Below are 10,044 nucleotides of genomic sequence, written 5' to 3' on the forward strand. Positions count from 1 at the left end.
AGCGATCTATTTCCCACAACAGTGTTACAGCAAAACCCATTACTAATTCCACAACTCAAATTAAAACTAACAGAGCTTGAAGGCTGGGGCTGACACTCTCTCTGCTGACAAGGAACAAGGAAGGGTGGGGGGAAGGAGCCCGCTCACTCTCATGTGTGTGTGTTTAATTACACTGTTTAACACACGGAGAATAATTTAGTCACCAGGGTGGAGAAAATAAGGCACTTAACTACTCTCTGGCGGAAAAACACCCAGAGCAAACCACTTCCAGCTATCTGCCACCTTGACATACCTTAGAGCTGTAGTGAGAGAAAAAGAAGGAGGGAGGCAAGGAGGAAGAGAGAGAGGCCAGTCAGACAGAGCCAAGGAGAGTGCAGGACTAGGCTCAGAGAAAGATGGGAGAGAGGAAGGAGGGAAAGAAAGAAGAAAGAGAGAAAATGAAAGCAAAGGGATGTGGACAGAGAAGAAGCAAGGGATAGTGAGGTGGGAAAAGGGGGGCCTTTGCACATAGACTTATTCTCTCAGGAGAGCTTGAGGGACCTCGTGCCAGTGTGAGAGTGGACACTGAGGACAGGTCTTGAAGATGGAGCTAAACTTCTGGGTGAGGCTTGGCCTGAGTTCTGTTCATGCCTCAGACCCCACAGGAAGATCCCAGTCCCTTGTAGCCCTAAAAGCCATGGATGGGGGGGTTACATCTCCCAGGCGTCTCCTCAGAGCATGATTCTTGTAGTTTCTTCTCCTGTTGCTGTGTAGAGACTTTGACAAAAGCAACCTCAGAGAGAAAGGAACTGTTTTAGCTCACAGTTCAAGGTATAGTCTATCACAGTGGGGATTCGGGGCAGCAGGGGACTTTCAGTGAGTTACATCACACCCGTCATTGCGATTAGAGGGGTTCATGCATGTGATCAGTTCGCTTTCTCCATTTTATACAGTGTGGGAGCCCCCTGCCAGGGAATAACGCTATCCACAGCTAAAATGGACCTTCCCACATCAATTAATGTGATGAAGGTAATCTCCTCCAGGTCTGCCCATGATCTTATCTGTAGTTTATTACAGATCCAGTCATGCTGACAAGCAACATCTTCATAAAGATAAGAGTGGGTTCCATTTGCAGAAAAGGAAACTGAGGCTCTAAGTCAAACTTGAGGAGCTGGGCAACACTTATGGGTTTCTGTGCTAGCCCTGGCTTCGAGGCTGGAAATCTTGCCTGTGAGTAACCCATGTGCTGTCCCCTTAATCAGGCCTGAAAGGGATGGGAGTACGCAAGTATCTCCCATCCTCTGAGATAATCTCTAATCTACCAACTGGCCAAGGGAGTGGGAGACATGAAAGAAATCAGGCTCGGATTTAGAAGCAGTGAAGCATCTCAGCTCTGCAGCAGGTGCCAGAGAAGTGAGAGCTCAGAATAGAACTAGCTATCGTCTGCCAGTGATGGGGTTTAGCTTCAGTGCTGGCTGCCAAGGAGACTGACAACTTGGCATGGGAGCCCAGAGTGAGGAAGATTCCTTCTGTGGGTCAGCAGGCATGGCGGCCACACCACCCTCTTTCCCACTGTTCTGGCACATGAACCCAGCCTCCATTCTCCCATCTTCCCATTCTTCTCTTAGCCTCTCATGCTTTCCCCAGCCTACCAGCCTCTCATCCTTTGACACTTACAGCCTCCCAGTTTCCCAGCCTCAGAGCATTCCTAGAGCTTAACTGATGGAAACATCTCAGGAAACCCCAGGCGACAGAGAGAATGGACAGGTTCTATGTGTCCTCTCTCATCTCCTCCAGACTCAGTTTCTCCCTTTGGAAGATTAAACAAATTGGACTTTTTTTTTCTAAGTTTCTTTTTCCCCTTTAAATGTATGGTCTGATTTCTGAGTTTAAGAATATATATGGGCTCTTATGCACCCTAAATATTTCCAGACAGTATGGTTGAGTTCCTTGTTATTCTGTTTAAGTAAGTTTGTGTCCTAATACCCACAAGGAAGGAAATTTGTCTCGGTGCTCTTCTCTCACAAGGATCTTTGATAGCTATCACTCTGTTAGGAAAGATACCTAGAAAGCTCTTGGGTAGACTGTCAGCTCTATTCTACCAACAAGGTAGGCTTCTTTCTGGATTCTATAGGTGAATGCATTCCAGAGACAATGTACAGAATTTGCCACATTCCTAGACTTTTGAAAGTAGGGTTTTTTCATCTATGAAGAAAGCCTGTGCTTCACACTCAAACTTAGCTAATTCAACTTTTCTCTTATGCATATTAGGAAGATTTAGGAAGTTAGTACTGGGCATGCACTAAGCTAAAATACCAGGCCATAATGAGCTTTTGTTTTTGAACAAAGTTCTCCAGGAAGGATCTAGCCCTCTGATCACTCCTCAAAGACCAAATCAGACAACACTAGATTCAGAATCTTTCTTCCCTTCCCTTTCTTTAAAAAAATATTTTTTAATAGAAGTTAAGGTCATATTTATATAATCCACTTATTCTTAAAAGATTACCCTTTGGCCTTTCTTCTTAGTCTCTCATTGACATGAAACAAAGAGAGAATAGATGAGAAATGCAGACAAAGGCAGGGAGAGCACACAGAGAAAAAAAAAAAACCCAGACAGAAAGAGTTCAGATACAGAAAAGGAGCCAGAGACAGTCACCCAGTGGGAGCTGGAACTATGGAGAAGAGACCAAAGGCATGCAGTGACAAGATGCAGGAAGGACAAGATCTGCGGGGCCTGGGCATTCTGTATTAGCCCATATTCTCCTGTGTTAGCCTATGTACTGAATCTGTGAAACACCAGGACTGCCCCATCTCCACAGCAAGCATTCAAGTATAGCCTGGAAAGCAGACACATTTCCTGTGATCCACCCCAAGATGGAATTCTTGAAGGATACTGCCTACCACTATATCTCTGCCTCTGGCTTCAACATAGGGGAGGAGAAAAGTCAGTGAAGTTAGAAGGTATGGGCCTCTTCCCAGTTGGCCTGACATACCAACTTGTGGCCTGGCTATTTTAGGCATCTGAGGCCAGTGTTAGACTCACAAGTGTGCAGTAGAGCCCTGGACTGGAAGCCTGACCCAACACTGACCCTATCTGGCCCTTTCTAACATAAAGAGGAAGAATAAGCAGAACAAACCGCCAAGGGCACTTTGACCAAGGGAACCATAACCCTTTCCTGAGAAGCAATCTAGGATACCTAATGATAGTCCCAGGTTCTAAGCCACATTTCCATGTAGGTTAGGCCACATCTCTGGGGTCAGGGACAAGGTGTGGACCACTGGGAGGACTAAAGTCTTCAGAAAACAAAACTTTTATATTAAGTGTGTCAAAGAGCAATACAAAAGAGAACAGACTTAGAACATGAGTCTACATATATAAATTTGAGTGTGACTATGGTAATGAGGGAGGGAAGGCAGAGACAAGCAAGCTTGGAAGGGTAGCAAAGCCTCTAAGGCAGCCTGAGTGCCTTTCTTCATCCATTCACACTCCCCAGCCCTAGGATTTCCAAGTGGGGCTAGATTACTTGTGAGAAGGATTGTGGGTAAGAAGGAAAAACAGTAGTAGAAAGAAATGGTTTGGGTGTAGACCTCTTCCCAGTTGGCCTGACATACCACCTTGTGGTCTGGCTATTTTGGATATTTGAGATTAGTGTTAGACTCACAAGTGTGTGGTAGAACCCTGGACTGGAAGCCCAGCTCAACACTGACCCTATCTGGCCCTTCCTAACATGAAGAGGAATAAGCAGGACCAACAGCCAAGGGCACTTCAACCAAGGGGACCGTGCCATTTTCCTACTGGGATGGATATGGACAGGACAGGCCCCAAGAGGATAGGTAAGCATTAACCTCTCTCCCTGAGAAGAGGTGGGGGTACTGTCATGACTTTTCTGTTGCTTGTACCACCTTTCAAAACAACAGAGGTTGCCAGGGAGCCCCAGGGGCTCTGTTTCCATGTGTGGAAAGCAACCACACTGAGTGGGCAGATAGACTTCATGCACAGGTTCAAGGGAAACAATGGTACTAGAACAGGGCCCCAAGGTGGTCCATATGCACAGAAGTCTACCAGAACATTTGGGATCAGTTGATTCAGAAAGCTCTGAACTACTCCTCCAAGACATGGCACCTTAAGTGTTTCAAGGATGTTGGGGATTTCAGAGCTGGCCTTAATGCCACCCTGCAGCTAGTTGGAGGATATTTGTGATATTACACAGTATTCTTCCCACGTATGACTCCACCAGATGGGGAGGCAGTGGGACAAACTTACTTTGTACTCTATACTGGATCTTTAAAAAATTGGATCCATTGCTGGATATAAGCAATAAATATAGATTTAAACAAACGAAGACAGTTAGACTGTTTCTGGGTCAATGCGGGAACTGAACGAATTAGCTCACAGATGTATTTTGAATGTATCACAGCTACAGAAGGTTAAAAGGCCCACTATGCATCCTACATTTAGCTGTCTTCATCATGAAAATGAGGAACCAGGACCCACTGAACTTTCCCTGCTGTTTACTGGGAGACTGAGCTCTGCAAGTTGATGAACTTTCTACATGCTTCTCAGTTTCTCATTGTGTTGAGCAATTTTTATGCAAAAAAACCCAACTATGCAAAAGAAAAAAATAGAACATAGTAAATTCCCTTGAGAATTCAGGGATCAAGGCAGAAGATCCAGGTTCACCCCCAAGTGCCATGGTTGAAAGCAGTGTTTTCTATGGGCATTCAATAGTGGAAGTGGTGGTGGGTTCAATTGTCTTTCTTCTGGCCTTTTCATAGCGTTTTTTATACAGACATGAGTCATGACCCTCCAAGTAAGGGAAGAGTAGTAGGCAGCAAGTCCAAATGTTGTCATCAACCCATTATCCTGAAGAGCTCCCAGTTCTTAGAAGTCAAATGCTGTAATGCTGCTTTGAGTGTCTTAGTCTCTCTCTCTCTCTCTCTCTCTCTCTCTCTCTCTCTCTCTCTCACTCTCTCTGTGTCTCCTTTATTACTGATACTTGATTGCTGGTTCTCTCTCTATGTACTGTGTTTTAGACAACACTATTCAAGAGGCAGAGATGAAGGTGAGCATGCAGCTCAGTTGGTAAAACATTTGCCTACCATGCACAAAACCTTAGGTAAACTTAGCATGGCAGTGCTTTCTGTAATCTCTTTTTGTAATTTCAGGACTTGAAGGAGGATCAGAAATTCAAAGCCATCTTTACGTACCTAACCAAGAGTCTGAGGTCAGCCTGAGCTACACGAGATTAAGTCTCAAAAGAAGATTATGTCTCAAAAGGGGGTGTGAATATGGGTTGGGGTAGGGTGGGCAGAGTCTTGAGCATGGCAGAGAAGCCAAACTGTACTCTGGGCTTCTTATAGCCCGAGGATTTCTTTTGGCTGTCTTGCTGCATGCTCTACTGTGTGAAATTTTAGAGCTTTGGTATGCACACCAGCTGACTTGTTCCAAACACTCAGGGCATGGTCTAGGCCCGTCTATCTGAAACCCTCATGGTTCTCTCAGGGGTGAAAGAGGTGATCCCTGGGAAATAACCTGCTAACATCATGCCAACAGAATCCTTATTTGCTAATTAATAAAATATCAAAATGATCACTTAGTTCTTTTTGAACTTACATGTTATCTTGTCTTTTGAGAATTGAGAATCTTAATCTCTCTCTCTCTCTCTCTCTCTCTCTCTCTCTCTCTCTCTCTCTCTCCCTCCCTCCCTCCCTCCCTGCCTCTCTCTCTGTCTCTGTCACTTTCTTGTTTGTCTGTTTTGTTTTGTTTGGAGACAGATCTTATATAGCTCAAGGGGGCCTCAGACTCTGGAAGATGGCTCATTTCAGTCATGCACCTCTGTGCTGAGTATGAACGGTTGTTGTCAACTGTATTGCTGACAAAGGTTATAGCCACCTGGGAGATGGGCCTCTGGGTATGTTTATGGAGGGTTATCTTGACTATCTTAATTCAAGTAAGAAGACACACCCACTGTGGGTGTAACTATTCCCTAGGCAGAGGATTCTGGACTGTACAAGAGTAGAAAAAGTTAGCTGAGTACTAACACACAGTTATTTATTGTCATCCTCCAACTGTAGACATAATGTGAATTGTAACTTCAAGTTCCTGTTGCTGTGACTTCTTCCAAAATGAGGGACAATAACATTGAATTGAACCATGATCTAAAGTAATTCCTTTCCCACTTTAAATTGCTTTTGTTAGAGTATTCTTTCACAACAACACAACAAAAACTAAGATACTCAGTCTTTTTGGTTTCCTTTTTCTACCAAAGACAAGGAAGTGCCTCTGCTAATTGCTTCAGGACTCGGATGAGGTGCCAACCCTCAAAGATTAGATATAGGTTTCTCAGTGTAGGGCAAGGAATGAGATAACACAGCTAGGCATGCAGAAAAGTGAGTTCATCTGACCAAGGAAAGTAGGGGAGCCAAAGTGTGCTTCACGTTTCCTCGTCTCTATGCAAGGAAAGACAGGATCTACAACTAGTTCAATGATAAGTGTCTGGCCATGTCTTTCTGTAAAGAGAAGCAGGATGGGTGGCTTTCTTTTTTCCCGTCATTCTCTTGTTACTTCCCATTGCCTTCACTCTTGCTGCCCTGGGATGGTAGCTCCTAACCTGTTAGTACTGTAACACTTAATCATTTTCAGTAGCCACTTCATAGGGAGGTTAAGATAAAGTACACTCACTACAGGACTCAGCTTTCCTGAGCAATAATCACAACCTGTGTACTGCTAAATCCTTTGCTTACAACCTCACCTAAACTTTCAGTCTTGAGAGGGACGTGGTAGGAAGGCTATCACATCTGAAGTGAAGAGAAAACGGGAACACTTCCAACAGATAAGACAGCGAAGGGCACAAAATTTGCCCTTGGTGCCAATGAGGAAGCCATTCCACTGTGCGCTTCCCTGTGGAGCCTTCTCTACTGTGGTGTTTGTTTAAGAGGGTCACTCAACACAACCAAGGAACCAGAGCACAAAACAAGATGTGACAGAACTCTAGATCTGTCATTACATTTAGTAGGAGCTTAACAGCAACCTTCTCCATCTACAAATTAGGAATAATGAGCTTACACTACTTTAAACACTTGCCCATTACACAAGTAGCACATTTACTATACCCCATCATTCATATAGTCATAAATAAGACTTTGTATATTCCTGGTGCCTCCCCTCTCCCTAGGAAGTAATGGGGTGGAGCCTCAGTACACAGTAGGGAAATTCAAGAGAGTATGCTGACTAAAGATCCAGTCAATGCCTCTAGGGGATAAACAGAGGTCTACCTGTCCTTTGTGACTCCATTCTAAGCATAAAGCGAAATCTGCCTTTGTTCTAATTTGGGAAGTTTGAGGTTGACCTAAGCAGCTGGAAGTGTCTCCCTGACAACAGCATCACATCTCTAAGACAGGATAACTTCAGCAGCCTCAGAGGCACTTATGTGACTATGACTGCAGGAGGTGATGGAGGCTCCCAGAACCTCCACAGTGGTAGTGACCTGCCTTTTGTGTTGAGCTCAGACCTTTCCCAACTTCAACCTTAGGGCTAGTACACCAGATTATTAGAAAACAGTGTCTGGGATCTGTGCTTTCCTTTAGTGAATACAAACTGAATAACTACACTGCTGGAGCTATCATCAGTGGAAACAGAACTCATGATTACTGGGCTAGGCAGTTAGTACAGTGCTTGCCACAAAAGCATGAGGATCCAACTTTGAGTCTTGGCATCTATGTAGAAAGCTGGGCCTGGTGACATATACTTATCTTAACAGAGATTATAAAGAGGCAGAGACAGGCAGGTCCCTGGGACTCACTGTCCATTGTTCTAGCAGAAGCATTGAGTGTTGGGTTCCAGTGATGCTGATTCATAAAACAAAGCAGGAAGCTCCTGATGAAGCATCTAAAGTTGGTCCCTTGTTTCTGTATACATGCACACACACACATACACACACACAATAAATAAGTAAATAAATAAGGTAGACATCAAATTGACCTTTTAACTTTGTGCACACACAAGCACATATATTTATACCTGTGTAGGCACAAAAGAAAGATTAAAGAAGGAGGAGGAGAAGGAGAGGAGGTGAAGAAGGGGAAGGAGAAGGAGAAGGAGGTGGAGAAGGAGAAGGAGAAGGAGAAGGAGAAGGAGAAGGAGAAGGAGAAGGAAAGTCATGATTTCTGTCATCTGAATGTTCTTAAGGTCAACCATAACTTCAAGGTTGTGACTCTGTATGAATGAAAGGCAAAGGTGACTAAGTGACCAAGACCCATGGCAAAATTGGGATAAGCTTCTCTATGAAACTCATCTTCTGTTTGTCTCTAATAGTTTCTAAAAGTTGAAAATAGATTTTCAATACCATGTATTTGGACCATAATTCCCCCTCCCCCTGAGTATTCCAAGCATCAATCTCTTTGAACTTGGTGCATAGAAAAGGCCTGGTTTTTAGAGCCCCTGAATCCTGCATCATAGCCCTGGCACAGCACCCAGAACCAGCATCAGGAAGGTTTCTGGGAAGCACATAGGTTCATGAATGGTGGGAGGATTCCCTCGGTCCAGAGCCTGAGAGATGGCTGCCTGCACTTCACCTGTGTCCTCTGCAGGTGCATCCAATAGAGTAGCACCCTGAGCAGTGTTCCTGAAGGAAACTCACCAGTATGAGGCAGTTGTACTGGCCAAGCAGTCTTGAGGCCTGGAGAGAGGTAGAGGGGACGGTGGAGGAGACCTCTGTTCCTTTGGAGGGAATACAAGGGAACTGGCAGTACTAGGTTCTGCCTGCTTCTTCCTCTCAGTTACTTCCTTATATAGGTGCAGCTGGCACTGCAGCCCCACCTTAGTTAAACAGTATTTTCAGCCTTGGCTCTGGGGAGACAGAAACGGGGGTGGGGGGGGTTGTATTAGCTTTCAACAGGGAGATCTCCCAGATTACCAGTCTCTTTGACTCCATCCCTACCTGATCCTACCTCACTTCTGACACACCTACTGATTTCTTGCCTGCCTGACTTGGATTTTCACTGTTTTCGAGTATTCACATGGCTCCATCTTTACTTTGTTCCTGTAATTTTACAAAACCAGGGAAACAGCTCTCCTATGTCCTCATTCTGGAAGCTCAAGCACCCTGTCTTCCCTGGCAGGAGTGGTCACTCTGAGCAAGTCACATCTCATGCTCCTTCCGCTGAAGAACACATTTTCTTTTTACAAATAAATTTCAGAATACATTAACCCCTGGGCATGGTGAGACCCGCAAATGGACTCTGCATCAACTCTGCTTAATGGAGTGTGGGAAAATGGATGGGGCCTGGGAAGCTCATGCCTCCTGGTTGCAAAACCCTGATACTGCAGTTCAGCCTGGGTTATAGGAGGTAATGGGGAAAAATGGGCAAGGAAGGACAAACGTGGAACTCACCAGAAATGAACACGAACGTCTGTTCGCAAACTGATAGGGATGGGAAGAAGGGGATTTGGAACATGGAAGGAAGAATGTGACCACTTGAGAGATGTGGCTTAGACTGCCCATGGGAGACAGATTAGAGAGTGGGTAAGCTAGAAGGTTGGTCATGGCTTGACTTACAGTGGGCTTGAAACCATCCCTACAACTTCTGACTAGCAGATCTAGGGAAGCCCCTTCCCTTAAGCCTTAATTTACCAATCAATGAAATGAATATTGTTTGTTTATCGGGGCACGCTCTATTAGAATTTTCACTAAAAAACACAACAAACAGCACACTTTCTATAACTATGAATAAGAGTGCACAAAAAGGCACGCTTGTGGTACATGCTCCAAATAATTTTACTGATTGAATACGCAGTTAAAAACAGTTGAAAGCCATCAATATCAGAAAAAAAAAAAAAGAGCAGAGAGAAAATGTTTTAGAAAGCCCCACCATATATTAAGATAGTGCCTCTAGGAAAATAATTGGTTTATTTTTTTCTGGCTTACTGATCTTCTTCTCTCATTTCATGAAATATTTTTACTCCTAAAAGCAAGAGTCCTTGTCCTTATAGTATTCACTGAGTGACTGAGTTCAAAGGGAAATGTCCCCTGATGGAGTGTTTGATGTCAGAAGATAAGTCCCTTT

At 44.4% G+C, this 10,044-nt stretch overlaps 1 protein-coding gene across 3 annotated transcripts in view; it reads right to left on the bottom strand.

Moving 5' to 3' along the window:
- Positions 1-8,827, bottom strand: part of Capn13 (calpain 13) — a 92,926-nt gene extending 84,099 nt beyond the window's left edge. For 2 of the 3 annotated variants that reach the window (XR_001782085.2, XM_006524535.2), the window contains exon 1: positions 8,619-8,827. The gene's annotated coding sequence lies outside the window, so the exon portion shown is untranslated. The remainder of the gene's footprint in view (positions 1-8,618) is intronic. The other variant, NM_001033444.2, reaches the window with a different exon arrangement.
- Between the last annotated feature and the right edge of the window lie 1,217 nt (positions 8,828-10,044).

The sequence above is a fragment of the Mus musculus genome, chromosome 17 (genome assembly GCF_000001635.26).
Source record: "Mus musculus strain C57BL/6J chromosome 17, GRCm38.p6 C57BL/6J".
Taxonomy (NCBI): domain Eukaryota; kingdom Metazoa; phylum Chordata; class Mammalia; order Rodentia; family Muridae; genus Mus; species Mus musculus.